Genomic DNA, 20,155 nt, shown 5'->3' with positions numbered 1-20,155 from the left:
ACTCAGAAATTGTTGTTTTTTATGAGTGAATTAGGTGAAGGACATAAATTTAATCTTATCCAAAATGATTTTAGTAAAAAATAAATAAAAAAAATTGGAATTATTTTTTTATATTTTTTTCCTCAAACATCGTAACATCAGTCAGGAACATCGATAACACATTACAATGTTACTTTTTACACCTCAGACAGCTGCCAGGTACACAGGGAGGGCTGGGGGGGTTGATTTTCACTGTTCCAGTGGCTGCTATTGACTGCAGCCACTAGGTGGGTGGTCCTGCCTTGATGACTGATCAGCAGTGATCGGCAGCACAGCAAACACTGAGGGGAGGGTGCAGAAGTTTCTTTTCCCTGCCGCTGCTAACACTGTCTATCTGACTGGTCGAATCCTGTGCGACCAGGTCAGATAAAATACTTGGTGGTATCGTCGCATGTGATGCGACCATGCTAGGCAAGTGGTTAATCAGGTAATTTTTCATAGAGAGTGGTTATTTATATAATTAATTACTGTTAACACACATGTTATTGTGGCTAGTCAGATAGTGGTTATAATTGTTTTTTCTTATGTGTAAATAAATTAAAGATACTGCCATTATTATAAATGTTATTAGATTGGTTTTATACTGTTTGCATGTTACTGATGTAATTTATCTAGCCTAAAATAGCACAGGGTCAAGTTTTTGTATTCATGATTGGATTGGTCTATAATGTTGCAATTCTGTGTCATACTATGGGTTTTAAAATGATATACAGTATATGTGTACACTTATATACTATTCATATTATTAGGTGTGGTTATCATGTGCTTTATATAATTTTTCTACAAGTTATGGGGGCCTCTGTAATACATACAATAGTAATTGTTTTTTAGAGAATTGTAGCACATTGTCAGATTGATCGAGTATCTCTTTTTCTTAGACGCTGTGATGTTTTTTGTATGCTGTAAATATTATTATTATTATTATTATTATTATTTTCTGCTTGTGTTTCTTGTTGAATATTATATTATTAAGTGTATATCTCTTTTATATTATGATTATTTTTATTTTTAATTAATTATTTGTAAATAATTTTTTATGAAAAAAATGTGTTGTATTATTCAACGCAATATGGTGCATCTGTAATACACAGCGTCATAATTGTTTTTAGAGATCTGCATGCTATATTTGTTCTGCAATGTAAAGCAGTGTTAACAAATTAGCTGGGTCTTGTCATTTCATATATTTAAAAAATACATTGTGTTTATATTTTGCAGAACTTACTAATAAAGATTTTTTTACAAGTCACACACTTTACAAGTATAATGCAGGTTTGTATTTAAGCATTGGGCTATTAATTTAACTGTTGATTAATTATTTATTAGTAAGCACAAATGAGCATGTTAAAATAATATTGTGTTGTTTAAAAAAAGTAAATTACAAAAATTTACACTGAAACATTTAAAAAAATATATAAATTGTGTAAAAATAAAAAGGCTCTCGAGACATCAACTGAGTTGAGCAGAATTTTCTAATACAGTTAATTTGTGTCAACAACTTGGTTATCATAATGCAGTTATGCCTTTAAGAATTGTACGCTGTGTAGATTAAATATTATATATTAATTATTGTACAGTGTCTACTATATATATAATTTATGCCTCTCTTGTACAATGTGTAGATTAAATACCATATATTAATTATTGTACAGTATCTACTGCATATTGCATTATGCCTATTTTATTAACGGCTATGTAGTATGCTGTGCCTTGTACTGTATTTGCAAACAGTAAAAGAAGATACAAATAATGTATTTTAATTATAAATCATTGCAATATACATCATCTTATAATTTACAATTATATTTTAAAGGTATTTAAATGTATATTACGTTAACTACAGAATGTTTGAAAAGTATACGGTCATTAATCCAATCGCATTATATCTTTTTTAGAGACAGACAAATCAGGATGTCTTAGATGACAACAGCACCATGTATATTTAAGAATCTGAGTCCATACCCAGCTACCAACATCTAAACTGTAAGTTCCACAGTACTTAAAAATGTATTTATTTTTAAAAATGTAAAATGTGTGATTATAACTTGTGCATTATTTATTATTAAAATTTTTATTTTACCACATAATTATCCATACGCAGTTTCTGTAAATAATGAGGGCTATGGCGATATGGGTACAGCCTTGCCATCTGGTGCAGATAACGTAGCAAAGAAAGTAATCTATCAAGTGTGATAAATAGATCGGGCGCTTAAAGGTGCTGTTGCTCAAACAGCTGCTGCTATAAGAATTGGGTTAGTCACCCCCAATTTAAACACAACAAAGGAAAAGAACAATTAGCAGCGCTAATAGATGTATATAAACATAAAAATATAATAGAAGGATTGGGTGCTGATATAAAATAATTTAATCAATTTTGATCATTAACACACTATAAACACGATAAAATATAAAATGGATAATATAATACTAAATAGTATTGGCTAAAAATTGAGGGATCACAATATTGCTGCCTGCTGTTAATGTAGTCCGTTCCCAATTAATATGGACTGGATAGTGCAATGGATGAACTACTCTGGACTGACGGCGCAGTCTCTGGATGATATTTAGTTACCACAGTTGTACCGCTGGAGGAATTGATGTCCCTTCAAGATGTTAATTGTGGGTCCTCACTGCATCGCGGTGTCTCCTTAGTTGCCAAGGAGTGGTGGTGGTTCAGTTGGATGGAGTGTTCAGAAGGTCCAAATGATAAGCACAATGTCCAGTCCTGGTCCGGATAACGTGGCAGCAAATTTCCAATAGGTGATAGCCCCCAAAAGATTGGTCCCTGACGCGTTTCGCTGCAGGTCCTGCAGCTTTTTCAAAGGTGGTTTGTATGAGTGAGGAGACAGGGTTTATATACTGTGTCTAATGATTAGATCAAAAACGGCTGTGCACCCAATCCTTCCTGTTTTGCAATTAACAATTTGAAATTACTCAATTGAGATGAAAAAATCTACATCTAAGACAGACTCAATTTCCTTTAATATACAACATGTATTTTTCTCAACGAAAATGATTTTATATTCATGTTTTGGTGCTAGTTCAACTTAACATGGAATTACTTCCGGGTCAAAGATTCTCGGTTATACAGTTTCCCTTTCTTATATATACCAGGATCTAAGTGTTTCTAGTTAAATATGATATAGTCAACCGCCACTTTCATGTTAGGATTCTGTTATAATAAAAAATGATAAAAACGTTACATATATTAGGAGAGTAAACATTTTGCATTATTGTAATTGCTTCCGGGTTTCGGTTACATCATTTCCGCTTAATGCACCGCAAACCACGGCCTTTCAATAAGTAAAAAAGAGAGAGGAATCTTCGTCCTTTTCGAGCGGAGCTACACATCAGAACTTCCGGGTATAGCGTAGTGCGTCATAATGCGTCACTTCCGGTAAATGAAACGCAAGCCGCAATCACTATAGGGAAGTGTCAAATTGTTTCTTAAATGCCTCACTGGTGGATATAGTACAAAAAACTCCATTCTTATAGTACTTATGGAGCAGGGATATTAATCTTATATATATATATTACTTTAGAGAGTATTTTTCAGCATAAGCAGCTTTTGATATATACTGACATTTATATTTGTAGAGGCTATGAAAAACTTTTAACAAACATTAGTTAATTGTGTTTGTAATTTCTAACGTTAGTGTATATATACATAATCAGTAAGTGCTAAAGACAGATCAACCTAAGATCTACACAAAAAAAGTAACCACTTATCATTAAATCACAGCATTTAATTCTACAGATTCATTAAGGCCATCTGGAAAAATCGTATTCATTCGGTACATCCAAAATACCTCCTGCTTACATAATTTTATGAATCTATCCCCACCTCTTGAGGTATGGGGTATAGATTCAAGCCCTACTACTCTTAGACACTTTGGATCTCCATTGTGGACTGCATCATAGTGTTTAGAAACACTATGTAATATGTGGATGTGAGAAAAAATACATAGGTCGTACAACTAGACCTCTTAAAACCAGATTCTTAGAACATAGGAGAAATATCCTAAAGAGAATACAAACACATAGTGTTTCTAAACACTATGATGCAGTCCACAATGGAGATCCAAAGTGTCTAAGAGTAGTAGGGCTTGAATCTATAAACCATACCTCAAGAGGTGGGGATAGATTCATAAAATTATGTAAGCAGGAGGTATTTTGGATGTACCGAATGAATACGATTTTTCCAGATGGCCTTAATGAATCTGTAGAATTAAATGCTGTGATTTAATGATAAGTGGTTACTTTTTTTGTGTAGATCTTAGGTTGATCTGTCTTTAGCACTTACTGATTATGTATATATACACTAACGTTAGAAATTACAAACACAATTAACTAATGTTTGTTAAAAGTTTTTCATAGCCTCTACAAATATAAATGTCAGTATATATCAAAAGCTGCTTATGCTGAAAAATACTCTCTAAAGTAATATATATATATAAGATTAATATCCCTGCTCCATAAGTACTATAAGAATGGAGTTTTTTGTACTATATCCACCAGTGAGGCATTTAAGAAACAATTTGACACTTCCCTATAGTGATTGCGGCTTGCGTTTCATTTACCGGAAGTGACGCATTATGACGCACTACGCTATACCCGGAAGTTCTGATGTGTAGCTCCGCTCGAAAAGGACGAAGATTCCTCTCTCTTTTTTACTTATTGAAAGGCCGTTGTTTGCGGTGCATTAAGCGGAAATGATGTAACCGAAACCCGGAAGCAATTACAATAATGCAAAATGTTTACTCTCCTAATATATGTAACGTTTTTATCATTTTTTATTATAACAGAATCCTAACATGAAAGTGGCGGTTGACTATATCATATTTAACTAGAAACACTTAGATCCTGGTATATATAAGAAAGGGAAACTGTATAACCGAGAATCTTTGACCCGGAAGTAATTCCATGTTAAGTTGAACTAGCACCAAAACATGAATATAAAATCATTTTCGTTGAGAAAAATACATGTTGTATATTAAAGGAAATTGAGTCTGTCTTAGATGTAGATTTTTTCATCTCAATTGAGTAATTTCAAATTGTTAATTGCAAAACAGGAAGGATTGGGTGCACAGCCGTTTTTGATCTAATCATTAGACACAGTATATAAACCCTGTCTCCTCACTCATACAAACCACCTTTGAAAAAGCTGCAGGACCTGCAGCGAAACGCGTCAGGGACCAATCTTTTGGGGGCTATCACCTATTGGAAATTTGCTGCCACGTTATCCGGACCAGGACTGGACATTGTGCTTATCATTTGGACCTTCTGAACACTCCATCCAACTGAACCACCACCACTCCTTGGCAACTAAGGAGACACCGCGATGCAGTGAGGACCCACAATTAACATCTTGAAGGGACATCAATTCCTCCAGCGGTACAACTGTGGTAACTAAATATCATCCAGAGACTGCGCCGTCAGTCCAGAGTAGTTCATCCATTGCACTATCCAGTCCATATTAATTGGGAACGGACTACATTAACAGCAGGCAGCAATATTGTGATCCCTCAATTTTTAGCCAATACTATTTAGTATTATATTATCCATTTTATATTTTATCGTGTTTATAGTGTGTTAATGATCAAAATTGATTAAATTATTTTATATCAGCACCCAATCCTTCTATTATATTTTTATGTTTATATACATCTATTAGCGCTGCTAATTGTTCTTTTCCTTTGTGGTGCAGATAACGTGTTTGGGGTGGATATTTTTACATTCCAGACAATTAACCAACATATGGTGAACAGCCTGGTTTGCAAAACAATTCACGTACAGTTAAAACTGGAGGGCGGTGGGTTACATAACACTATCTATTCCCACCCTAAGTCGCACTATGTATTATACTCCGTCAGTTTTTTTTACTCAGATAACAAATGTGCTGCAAAGTAATGCTGAATGCTTATTTGGCGGTGATGAGTTAAAATTCGTGATCTCTGTTTTCAAGAATAACCTAGGAGGAGCTTTCACAGGGCGAAGATTATGTAAAATACCACATAGCCATATTATAGAGAAGCACAGACATTTGTTATATGATTTCAATAACATCAGTAACAACCTGTGCCTGGCCACTAGCCTCTGCAAACTTCTAGACAACGATAACACCACATACCAAATATTCCACAAGAGGGCTCTCAAGCTTCATAAAGCTTTGAACCTAACTCTTGATAAAGCAATTGGATTAAGTGAATTTGCTGTTTTTGAAAATCACTTAACAGCAACTATTAAAATTCTTTATCACACAGTGGGGAATGGCATTACTTTTACACAGACAGTAAAAAAATAACATTCTTTTCATCTTATGGTATGATCATCTTTACTGCTGGATATTAGATATTAAGGCTTTGTTGTCTCAGACAGGATTGTGTTGATACTGGTGCTTCTGCTCTAAGGTGTTCAATGTATAAGTGTTTTGCAGGTCAACTGAATGTTTAGAGGTACACAAGTCTCTAGCCTTGTCTCTCAAGATGCTGTCCCTTAACAACATTTATTGTGAGAAATGTGGAAAATTCACGACCCCCAAACACAAACGTGAAGGCATGATTTGCCCCATTCACGAGACATGTGTTGCTGGTTTTGCAGGTAATTTGTGTTACATATAAAACATAAAACCCGGGATATGGTCATTAGGTCGACACCACTTAGGTCGACAGTTATTAGGTCGACCGCTATTGGTCGACATGCAATAGGTCATCAGGATAACTATGTCGACATGGTCATCAGGTCGACATGTCCTAGGTCAACAGGTAAAAAGTTCGACATGAGGTTTTTTTTTTTTTTGTTTTTTTTGGACTTTATCATACTTTATGATCCACGTGGACTACTATTGGGAATAGTAACCTGTGCCGAGCGTAGTGTTAGATGAGTGAGGCACCCTGCCTAAAGCATGTCGAGCGAAGCGAGCCATGCGAGGGGACACAGTGCATTAATTGGGGTTCCCCATCACTTTACAAAGGAAACAACACCAAAAAAAGAAAAAACCTCATGTTGACCTTTTGACCTGTCGACCTAGTACATGTCGACCTAATGACCCTGTTGACCAAATGACACTGTCGACCTAATGCATGTCGACTAATAGTGGTCAACCTAATGACAGTCGACCTAAATTGTGTAGACCCAATGACCCATACCAATAAAACCCTTGAATCCCACTAAGAATTAAAAAAATATATGATTTTGAGTGCAGCAAAGAAACCGGTATTCATGTGCCAAGTTACTATTACACTCTAACACTAAGGGATGAGGAATCCTGGAGGTTAAGGGCATTGCTTGTATAGAGATTTTTGTAAAAAAAATTCATGAGAGAAAAATTTGAGGGATGCACATAATAGCACATAATGCTGGGTGTTATGATGCATACTTTGTAATGCGACAATTGATTAATTATAAATTTAAGATCGATGTGTTGACCCAGGGTAGTAAACAGATGTGCATAATGGTGACTGATTTAAACATAAGATTTATTGACTCTTTAAAATTTTTGCCCATGAGCCTCAGTCGAATATCAAAAGCAATGGGTTTTGATGGTGTTAAAGGCCATTTCCCACATTTTTTTTTAACATGGCCGCTAACCAAAATTACATAGGGTTTATGCCCTCAATAGAATATTTTGGTAAACAATATATGATGGCTGAAGATAAAACGGAGTTTACAGAATAGTATAAAAAAACAAGCACGTGATATTCAACTTTCAGGATGATCTTGCACGCTACTGTAAGGTGGATGTCAAAATTTTACAAAAAGCATGTAGCTATTTCAGAGATGCTGTTATAGCTACGGAAAATAATTTGTAATAACTAAGAAGACAAGTAATGTCGCTGTTAAGAGGCACGTTGACCCCTTTCAACTAACTTTGGCATCGGCATGCATGGATATGTACCGGTGCAAATTTTAAAGTAAAATACACTTGTACCGGGTGATAACAACATAAAACTCATAAGCGTTACTCAACACGGGTCATACAATTGTTGATGTACATAGAACTCAAAGAAGGTATACAAATGAGGCACACTTTACAAGGAGGTGAAAAGAAAGTTGGTAACTATCGCCTTGATGGTTACGCTGTGATTAACGGCGTACCCACAGTGTTAAAATTCCAAGGGTGTTTTTATCTTGGCTGTGGTGCGTGTTACAACGGTGATGAGAAAAACAAACTGACTAAAATGAGCTATGGTCAAAAGTGACAGAAGATGCAAGTGATAATTATAAGTGATATTTGTGATCCGTCAACCCTGTATTGTCTGGTTTAAAAAGTACTGGCACATTGATACACACACCTTGCAGAAAACTCAAAAGTGCGTTTACACTAATCAGAAACTTACAGATAACTTCACAACAGTTCCGTTCGGGTATTAAGATGGACATCTGGTTTCAACACCCCTTCTCATGTATTTTACCTGGTCCCCCCAATTCGGTGAAAAGATATTTTGTGAAAACGCTGCTGCAAAATGCCGCTACGCACATATTGCATGTGCCTGATAATTTTGTTTGGTTTTACGGCTGTTGGCAGCCTATGTACGATCAGCTTCTACATGATTTCTAAGGCATGCAATTTATAGAGGGTCTACCTGTGACTTTTTACAATGACCAACTTTTTCCCCTGATAACATTAATTTAGTGGTTGTTGATGATCTGATTGAGCCTGCTAGTAATAAATTCTGAGATTGAGAAAGCATTCACAAAGTATGTACACCATAGAAATCTCAGCATCATGTACCTAGTGCAAAATGTCTTTTGTCAAGGTACAAAGAGCAGGATGATACATTTAAACACAAATTATATGGTCCTTTTAAAAAATCCTCTAGATAAATTGCAGGTGACAACTCTAGCTAGACATATATATCTCAGCATTAATTAATTCTTTCTAGAAGATTTTAAAAATGTGAATAGGTTACCTTATGGCTATTTACTGGATGATTTAAGAATCAATATGCTTGATGAGTACCATATACATAGTGGTTTATTTCCACCAGATGAGCTGGTTGCTTATGTATTAAAATTTACTGCTCTAAAAAGCTAGAATTGCACAACTTTTAATCATTCATCATAGTCCTATCAGCTCTGAACATGTCAGCCCAGATAGGCTGTAATTGGTTGGTTTTAAAGATGCTAATAAATTTGACACAGACCCAAAGAAATGCTATTTTATCCAATGCTTCAAACAATTTGGTGACAGCCATTTGTGAGATAGCTCTCAACACTCTTAAGGGTAAAATACCTTTATCACAATGACAGTTGAAGTACATTGAAAAGAAGCGTGCCCTTATAAAATTGCTTTACAATAAGAACTGTACCGTTGGTTAAAAATAATGTTTGGTGAAACAATCTGGCAGATTTTTTGGGTTGTTGCTTGATTTTGCTATTCCATTAATAACAGTGCTTCTGCTAATAGAATACACTGAGAAAATGTACCTGTTGCCTCAGCGGCAGATAGAACATTTACAAAACAAACCCAGTAGGGATGACATACGTAAAACAGCCACACAAGGTCTAGCTGCAGAGATTGTAAACATACTACAGAACAACAATTTATCAGGTTATGAAAAGGCAAAACGATACACAGCCGCGTTGCAGAGGTATCTGGTGTTGAATTAACAGGCTGATACAGAAATGTCAACTTTAATTACATAGTTGGTGAAGTTGAAAAAAGACTACACTGTAGATGTCCTTCGAGTTCAACCTGTATTATAAAATTATAAATCACTTAGATGCTGTAGCCTTGGATATTTCTATCAGTTAGGAATTTATCTAATCCATTTTTGAACTTATTTAGTGAGTTCACCATTACTACCTCCTACGGTAGGGAATTCCAGATCTTTACTGTTCTTACTGTCAAGAACCCTCTCCTCCGTTGTGTATGAATTTTTTTTCTCCTAACCTCAGGGGGTATCCTCTTGTCCTGTGTAGCGTTTTTCTTTATAAACAGATCGTCTGATAAGTCCTTGTATTGTCCCTTAATATATTTATAAATGTTAATAATGTCCCCCCTCAGCCTCCTCATTTCCAGTGTAAAAATATCTAACCTTGTTAGTCTTTCCTCATAATTCAGTGCCTCTAACCCCTAACCAGTTTGGTGGCTCGCCTCTGAACCCTTTTGAGTTCCAAGATATCTTTTTTATAGTGTGGTGCCCAGAACTGTACACAATATTCCAGGTGCGTCCGAACCAATGAGTTATACAGTGGCAGGATTACACTCTCATCCCTAGTCTCCATTCCCCGTTTTATGCATGCTAACACCTTATTTGCTTTTGTTGCTGTATTTTGACATTGCGTACTGCTACTAAGTCTATTATTAATGAGTACACCCAGATCCTTTTCAGCTACGGTTATCCCAACATTTTCCCCATTTAATTTATAGGCTGCCCAATTATTCTTAGTCCCAAAGTGCATAACTTTACATTTTTCTATATTGAAACTCATTCCCCATTTGTCTGCCCAGACCTCCAGTCTGGATAAATCATTCCGCAGAGACTCAACATCCTTGTCTGAATTAATTAATCAACACAGTTTAGTGTAATCTGCAAATATTGACACTGTGCTTTCTAGGCCCACTCCCAGGTCATTAATGAATATGTTAAACAGCAATGGCCTGAGTACTGAACCCTGCAGTATTCCACTAAGCACTGAGGCCCATTCAGAAAACATCCCATTTATCACCACTCGCTATTTTCTGTTGTACAGCCAATTTTCTTACCCAAGTACAAATAGTGTTTTCCACCCCAAGCTCTCTCAATTTGAAAATTAGTCTCTTATGTGGCACTGTGTCAAAGGCCTTAGCAAAGTCCAAAAAGATCTCATCCACTGCTTTACCCTGATCAATATTGTCACTCACTTTCTCATAGAAGCTTATTAAGTTAGCTTGGCATGACCTGTCCTTCACAAAACCATGTTGGTGCCTATTAATAACCTTAGAGGTATCTAAGTACTCTAGCATACATCCCTTAATATTCTTTCCAGTATTTTTCCCACTATTGATGTAAAAATGACCAGTCTATAGTTGCTGGGATGAGTTTTAATTCCCTTTTTAAATATTGGGACTACTTCTGCTGTACGCCAGTCCTTTGGTATCATCCTGAAGTAATTGACTCACTGAATAACAAATATAGGGGCCTCGATAGCTCTGAGTTAAGTTCCATAAGAACCCTGGGGTGTAGTCCATCCAGCCCAGGAGATTTATTTATCTTAATTTTACTTAATCTCTCTCGGGCCGCTTTCTTGTTTAACCAAGTACTTAGCAAAAGGTCGCTGTTATCGCTTATGTTGTGTACTTCTCCCATCAACCAGTCCTTTCTCGTGAATACTGATGAAAAGAATTTATTCAATAAATCTGCATTTTCCCTATCATCATTAATCAGGACATCTAGCTCACCCTTTAGTGGTCCAATATTAGTGGTCCAGCCAGATGCTACCGATGATGTTTGTCATGAAATTTTTAGGAGAGTTCATCTCAGGTATGGAAAAAAAAACTGAATTACTATTAAATAAAATGGCGCACTTTAAGCACATCACAAACTGGAATGCTAAAGGTGAGTTTCTGTATAAAGGTAACGCTGTACCAGGGTCCAACATGATGGATGCGTGAAGCAAAATTATAGCTCCTGTATTTATGCGTTCTGAGTTAAATGTGCCAAACACATTTGTTGGTAATGCAGGAAATAGACTGTACCTATACAATTTTAAAGCAGAGATGCACAATGCCTCTGATGGTGCTGTGACATCACCCATACCTCTACAAGCCCTTAACCAAAGTTTTTTATATGTTTTGAACCCCATTGTTGTTGGGGCAAGGTTTAAAACTCTAAGTTTTAAGTTGTAAGCCCAGTATCCTTGTTAGTTTAGTGCCGACATTGAGTTCTGTTTCATGTTTTTGTTGTAAAGTTGTATAGAAGCTGGGTGTGGCTCTGAAACAGGATCTGGCTGCAGTCAGTGTTTGGAGCAAGTGAAGAGTAGTTATTTTTACATTTCAGTATTTTAAGACTCACCATTGCTCTTTATTTGCACCTTAAGAATGTTATCACATAGAGAAATAATAGAAAATCACAATTAAGGCATGTGATTGGAAGGATATGGATAGGGATATTATCAGGAAAGTAGAGAAGAATGAGAGGGAGATCAAAAATAAAAATCAAAATAAGTTTTTAAGAGATAAACAGGATTACCAACCAGTGGCGGTTCTTGCCACGGGCAAGCGGTACTTTTGCCCGGGGTGCCGCCTTCCGGAGGGCGCCGGCGCCATCCGGAGGGCGCCGCACCAGGGCAAAATCCGTCACTGTGCCCCCCGCAGTGCCCTGCTGTGCCCCCCCGCTTTGAAGGGAACCAGACGCGTAGCGTCTAGTTTCCCTTCATTGAGAGGACCTTAGTTGTGCGGTGCGCAGCAAAGGTCCTCTCCATGAAGGGAAACTAGACGCTACGGTCTAGTTTCCCATCATGTAGAGGACCTTTGCTGTGCGATGCGCGATGACGTCATCGCGCACAGCACAGCATAGTGGCACAGACACTAGGGGTCATAATTGACCTCTAGTGTCTATGCTGTTCTATGGGAGAGACGTAATAACGTCTCTCCCATGGATCGAAGAGAGGAGAAGAGCGGCGGCGCCGGCGGATGGGGGTCTGCAGCGGTCTGGATCAGGAAGGGGGATGGTAAGTATACTTTTTCTTTTTTTCTTTTTTTCTTTCAGCATCGTGACCACGCCCCCATTTGAAGCCACGCCCCCATATTTTGCCCGGGGCGCCACAAGACTAAGAACCGGCCCTGTTACCAACATGGTGAGGAACATATGAGAACCAAGAATGAACTAAATTTCCTAGGGGGTAAAGAGATATCGAGTACAGTGAAAGCATCTCACAAATCCAATTCTTCACCTATGAGATACAGAAATCAGATGAAGACCCCTATAGAGGAAAAGAATCAACCTTTTTATATACAAAAGTTTGAGTATAGAGGCACTGAAAAATACCCCATTATGAATAGAGTAATTAAGGAAGGGAGTCCACCTAAACATAGAAATGGATCTGTAGATGAGAGGGATAAGAGATCGTGACCAGTATCGGACCACACGAGAATTTGGTAGATACAGAGAAAAGAGCCCTAACAAGATAAGGTATAATAAGGATAGTATAGTAAATAATTATGGAAAAAATAGGTATGAGCCACTAAAAGAACATGAACTTTTTTAGATTGGAAACCAGCACACTCCCCGAGATGGTAACTAAATATAGACACAGAGGGAAGAGGGCTGGTCAACATCAAAAATCAAATAGGAGGAGAAAGAGACAAGAATATAAAAGGAGCTAAATAGAGAGAATCATTTCAACAGAAAATCAACTAATAATAGATAGTAATAAAATAAAACTATATAACTTAAGTGATTATGTTTGCAGTAAGGAGGAACACACTGTGTTAGAAAAAGGTTTGAAGTTTGCACCCTCCAATTATGATTTTGAGGTCTTCATTGATGTGCAAAAATTCATCAGAAAGTTGGCATTAAAAAGATTCTTTGAGGACCAAAAGGAATGTTCCAGTACGGTAACAAATGATATAGATACCTGCAGTGTATTTAATTGTAAGTCAACTTTTTATCCCACCCATAAAAAGGGATGTTTTGTTGAATCCTTTGAGAGATTGGTCAAAGAGGATCTGGAGACAACTGTTTCTAAAAAGGCCAAACATGTAAATATGTCAAAAGATGAAAGACTAGCCATCCGTTCTCTGCAAACTAATTCAGCAATAGTCATAAACCCGCCGACAAGGACGGCGGGGTGGTTATTATTAATCATGATGATTATAATGCAGAATTTTTGAGACAGCTAGCTAAAACAAGTACATATAAAAAATTAAGGACAGATCCCTCTCAAAACATTAAACAAAAACTAAATGTTTTATTATCTATATATACCTCAAAAAATGTTATAACTGACAAGGAACAATTATATATGACCGTGGAGAACCCCTCTATACCTGTTTTATATGTCTTGCCAAAGATTCATAAAACTTTGAACAAACCTATAAGCCAATAGTGGCAGGTGCCAATTCAATTTTGGCTAATTTGTCACATTACATTGATCATTCGTTACCGCTGTTAGTAATCAAACCTCCAGCAAATCTGAAGGACACCATTGATGTTATCAATAAACTGGATGGCATCAATTGGGCCCCAGATTTTTACTTGTGACTGTTGACTTGACGTCACTATATACGATCATTGATCACAGTAAAGGTCTGGAGGCTGTCAAGTTTTATTTAGAACAAGAATGTCTCTCTGTTGATAAAAGGAATTATGTTCTTGAGGGAATTTCGCTCATTTTTAATAACAACCTTTTTAAGTTTGAGGACTCCTTTTATTTACAGTTAAAAGGCACTGACATGGGCACCAGGCTTGCACCTAGTTATGCTAATTTGTTTATGGCATATTGGGAGGAGCATAATATCTGGAAACATCTCTCTCAGGGCGCAGACCTGGTGTCCTGGCATCGGTATATAGACAATGTGTTGTTTATATGGAAAGGGGATCGTTTGTCCCTCAATACATTTTGAAGTGAGTTAAATCAGAATGACTGCAATATTAAATTCACTTTTGATATAGATGAGTCTCAGATTAACTTTTTAGATCTTACCATATATGTGTAATTCTTTTATTCATTATGAAAGCAATCACTATAAAAATTGGCTAAAAAGCATACCAAACAGTCAGTTTCAATGGATAAGACGTAACTGTACTATAAAGGAAATATACTTACATCAATCCGAGTCCCTGAAAACCATTTTATTACAAAAGGTTTTAATCCTACACATATTGAACATACACGTCAAACTTATTATGGTTTAGATAGGACCCAATTAATTGTTCCAAAAATAAAAAATAGAGTTAGAACTAAAAATGCAGCTAGAATTATGGAATTCAACAGTCGGTATAAACAAGTTGAGAATTTTTTTTAAAAGCATTGGAGTGTCCTCACTAAGGACCCCTTGTTAAAGGAATATATTTCAGAGAAACCCACCTTTACTTATCGGAGAGCAAAAAAACGTAAAAACAGTCTTGTTAAAAGTGTTATGCCATCAAATACGAGTATGGGGAAAATCACTTCTAAAGGTTTTTTTCCGGTGCAGGACGTGTAGCAAACGTGGGATCTCCAAAATGACAAGCTATAAATGCAATCAAACAGGAAAAATGAATGAGATAAAAGATTTCAATATGTCCGAAAAACTAAACGTAAGCTCAAAGAACGATTGGCTGAGCATGTCAGAAATATACGGAAGAGTCTTCCTACACATAATGTTTCTTACCTTTTTAAAGATGTGCATGCATGCAACATTAGAGATTTTGTGTTTTTTTGTGGTATGCAGTGCATTAAACCCAACTGGCATACCGATACAAGGGAGGAGTATCTAGCTAAGGCAGAGATGCGTAGCATATATAAAATGGAAACAATGGTACACAATGGGTTAAACGCAGAATTTGAACTTAAATGGTTTTTATAGTGCTCTTATGGTTTTATGCTGTCAATTCTACTCTAATATGTATATTATTTTTTCTTTTTTAGGTCCCCAGTGAGAAACGGACCATACAACCGTATTTATAATTTTTTGTAAATGAATTAATTTCTGGCCAATAAGGACATTTGTTTACGTCGGCGAACAATTAATGGGAGTGATTACAGAGTGGGAGGCATCTGAGTAGTCTGGTAATGCGTCCTTCAAAAGCCAGACCATCACGTATGGAGGGGTTTACTTCCGGGGTGATGCATTCACTTCAGGAAGTATTCCGGGAGTATCTGGGATGGTGCGTTTCAATAAGAACTTCCATCATGCATTCCAAGTACCGGATGTCAGATATGATGAACTTCTTTGTGAACTTTTTCTGTCTATTTTGACTTTGACTTTGAATTGGTCGCCACACTAGCGGACCCACTAGGTGGACAATATGGTTCCATGGAGATGTAGCATTATAAAGTTTAGCCAAAATTGGATATATGAAGCCACGACATAAGACTCTGCCTACCGATGACATCATTACTTTTCATTACATGTTTTTGATCATATGTCTATTATGCTATTTATATTTTTGAAATTAATTTGGTTTATATGAAATGATATGTTTTTATAGATGAGGATTTGTTAAATGTGATTTTTAATATTAGATATTTATGATATCTTGTTGTTAATCATCCATCATGTGACCGGGGTCATGGGGTATAAATATGGCTCCCGGTAAATACACCTTTACACTTTGATAAAGGATTGTGATGTGAAACGCGTCAGTGTATTGTGGGAACTGGACTAAAGTCATCCTCCATGGTTGATTGGTGCATGTAAGATCTTTATACTTGTTTGTGTAGGCTGTTCAAATTCTCCTGAAGTTCCAGACTTAGGAGTTTTGCATCATTCTTGCATTCCACCCTATCGGCCAGTGGTTGATGCCTTCAGTCAGGGATTGTTATTTTATTTGGTTTTATATGTAACCTTGTGTCTTGTGGTTTTAGAACCAATAAATTTTATATTTTTTGGAATATCATGTGTCTCAATGCATATATCTGAGAACATGAGTAATTGAAGATGCATGAGGATATCAACCCCTTTTGGACTATCTATATCGGCATGAAAGAAACCTTTATGGGAACATAGGGAATTGTATGAAGGTCAGTCAACCTCTTATGTTTGAATTTGCTGTATCTACCTGAATAAAAAAAGGGGAAATTTGAGGGCTGCATATAAAGATACCTTTCAACGCATATAGGGCACTATTTTAAGGTCAGTGCCTGGCAGTTTTTTACCTACAGTGTCCATTCTATTCAAGAATTTGCATTAGTCTATAGAGGAAAAGGAAGGTCTGTGAGCCGGGTGTATAAAGAAACCTTGTAGTGCATATAGGGCACTAATTTAAAGTCAGTGCCTAAGGGGTTCCTTCTTTGAATGATACCGGCTGGAAGACCTTTTTCTTACATTCCTGATTGTTTCCTTTTTTTCTGGTATAATCTCCTTGATGAGGAGTGAAGATTCTGTGAGGATTTGAAGTTTTACTGGCTGTTGACTCATCTTGTCGGGAAAAGATTGGGTTCCTGGCAGTATACCCAGACAGCGCTGTGGTTCTGTTTCATTTTTTTGTTGTAGAGTTGATAACCCTGCATACTGTCGTATGATACAACACGTTCAAACGGGTAATATGTTAGTCTTAATTCAACCTCCAGTTTATGTTTCACAATTTCTGCATTGATTACATCCAGTAGCAATACGATTGATTCATAAAAACCGGGTTTAATGCACATGCTCATGACTCTCGCCACCACTTGAGTCAGCGTGCCAACCCATGTTATTTGCAACCTACATTCGTGTATATCCAAAGTATTCCACATTTGTGGATATTGTATCTTTGTGAGAGCAACTTCCCATTCACAGGTTAAGTCTATCACCTTTGACAGTTTTATCATTTATTTAGAAATCCTATTGTGTGGAAATGTATCTGCTGAAGGATTACTCTGCAAGGTTATGTAGAATGATTTGCCATCAATCGTTCGCCTTGTTAACAGTTACCCAACTGTTACATTTTGTGGGGTTCCTGCGCCACTTGACTAACGCGCATTTCCGACCACTGACAGTCTTATTTTTTTTTTACTTTTCCACTTTGTAAATTCTATTATAGTTTTTTGGGATGCTTTGAAACTTCTCTGGGTAAAAACTGCCCTGTAATGGCTTCACAGTTGAGATCCATCAGCGTGTAAAGTGGCTTAAGGCCTTTAGTATTCACTCCGTGTATTACAAATATTTCCTCAGAAAAAATCTATTCATATCCTTTCTGAAATATATCCTTATATTTGGAAATAAGTACATGTTCACCAATGGCTAAACTCAGTGGGGTTTTCTTAGTTTTAAAGTATGTGCTGCACATCATCTTGAAATTCTCAAAGCGTTAGAGGGGTTCACATAACATGGGGAACACTTAATCGTTCTACAATATGCGTTATTATAGCTGTATATGAAACCTTGTAAAACATCTATATATCTGTAAGTGTTCTGTGCTGTGAAACAGCACCACATCCGTGTTTATAAAGTCATATTGAAGCATTCTTTAATGGACGCTTTCATATCCTTATTGGTTGTGAAATGTATACTGTACCGTATTTTTCTAACACTTTATTTAGGATTTTGTTTGGAAACTTTTTACTGCGATTGGTTTTACAACTTCTTTGGTACACAATCTTGTTGGAATATTTTTTCAATAGCATCAGCAACTGTTGTAGCATGTTTGGATGTTAGACCGATAACCCATGCTCTCTTACTGAATATATCAATAATGGTTAATATATATTTAAAACCATCATTGCACTTTACGAGGTCTATGAGTGAGACCAGATCGCATTGCCACTGTTGACTTAGATCAAATTTGCAAATCATGCTCCTTTTATGGGTTTTTTTTCATGCCATCTTTTGCAATGTATAGGCATCTTCCAGTTCTAATCATTTTTTAACATCGGATCTTTAAAATTCCCCTTTATTTGCCTTATATTTATCAACAACGCAATAACAGCTGGGGTTTAACACCATGTAATACGTATTTTTCATCATCTTTTTTTGGTTACCAATTTACTACATGTACAGATTGTCTAAGGGACCATTTTTTTCTTAATAGCAAATCAATTATCATTTGATATAAATTTTATATCAAACACAAATAAAAAAGTGTGGAGGAGCAAGGGATCAATAAAAGGGGTATAGCCACCTGTCAAATTAGTTTGACAAAAAGCAGTTCTCTATCTACTCCTGACCTCAAGTTCAGCTCTGTCTCAGTCTGTCATCTTTGTGTCTGTTTGATTTGCAGCGAATCTCCAAGTACCATCTAACAGCATAACAGCTGTCATAATCAGGAACCCAGACAGAGGTCAGCAACCTGCATGTTGTGTGCAGCAAAGCCCAAAGGTATAGTATACTTACCTTCCCCTGTCAGGATTCCAATCATTGGGATGCCACTGTAAAACCCAACCCAGTTTAAGGACTTTGTCAAGTATAATAGTAAGATATGAAGATACAGCTTTTAAAAGGCCTTTTGCAACATCTCTACTTGTACTTTGACAATAAAAATCAACATTCTGTATAACATTGGACATATACATTGAAACTAGTATCAATACTTGTGTTTATTAGCCTGCTGAAATGTAACTGAGTATTTAAAAAAAGTTATTGCATTTTTTTACAGTTTTCGTGAAAATGCATACAATCACTCTTCCTAGCCATCATTTTGTAACTAATTCATAAGATTTTAGCCTAAATAAAAGTCCAAGTTAGTGGTAGTTTAGTGGTGTTTCTTTATTGAAAAGCAGCGCAAAATGATAATATTGCAATGTTAAAATTGTGTTGGGGCATTCTTACAAAAATTAGACTGTTCTACAATATAATTTTTAATGGTATTCGTTAAAATCAAGTATTAACCATCACGTAAAACCAGTAAAACAAGACACAGTACATATATTCACACAAAGCAAATGAAAAATTGTGAGCATGTCATAGCCAGATTTTGAATGATTGCAATGGTTCTGGATAAACAAATATCTTGCAAATCACATTAGTAGTTGACTGTAATAATCGTGAACATTTTTGAAAAATGAACTAAATAAATATAATTATAATAAAAATTAAATATAATAACAATCTGGCGAATTGTATGTGTGGTGACCCGTTAGATCTGCAATGAAGTTAAGTAATAAAGTGGGTCTCCAAAAATACAACAGTCCTGGTAAAACCTGAAAAATTCCTACTGTAGGTTAACACATGGTCATACCATCCTACTTCGTGGAAAGAAGTAACAAGGAAAATATGACCGGAAAACAACAGCATTCTGTTGGTATCTGCTGCCCAACCGAGTAACCAAGGTAGTGAATGAGTGGGTGAGAGCACCAAAGAAGGAATGGAGTTCGGGATGAAGGAAGGATAAAGCTATTAAATCTGCTTTCACCAGGGTGGTCCACAGTGACCCCTGTTGGAGAAGACCAGCGCATGGGAGACTGGGTATGCCTTTGTGATGTGAGTCCAAGTAAGGATTAGAGGATAGTAAGAAGGGCAGTGGTATATACATAGCATTGTAGACCAATAAGTGAATAAGATAACTTGAGA

At 36.4% G+C, this 20,155-nt stretch overlaps 1 long non-coding RNA gene across 1 annotated transcript in view; it reads left to right on the top strand.

Moving 5' to 3' along the window:
• The window catches only part of LOC134911075 (uncharacterized), a 113,773-nt gene extending 97,255 nt beyond the window's left edge, over window positions 1-16,518 (top strand). The window contains exons 4-6 of the long non-coding RNA XR_010176305.1: window positions 1,255-1,308; window positions 1,932-2,019; window positions 15,595-16,518. This is a non-coding gene — a long non-coding RNA (uncharacterized LOC134911075). The remainder of the gene's footprint in view (window positions 1-1,254; window positions 1,309-1,931; window positions 2,020-15,594) is intronic.
• Window positions 16,519-20,155: the final 3,637 nt, after the last annotated feature.

Source organism: Pseudophryne corroboree, chromosome 4 (assembly GCF_028390025.1).
Source record: "Pseudophryne corroboree isolate aPseCor3 chromosome 4, aPseCor3.hap2, whole genome shotgun sequence".
Classification (NCBI taxonomy): domain Eukaryota; kingdom Metazoa; phylum Chordata; class Amphibia; order Anura; family Myobatrachidae; genus Pseudophryne; species Pseudophryne corroboree.
Note: the sequence above shows the minus strand (reverse complement) of the source record. Positions and strands in the feature narration are given on the sequence as shown.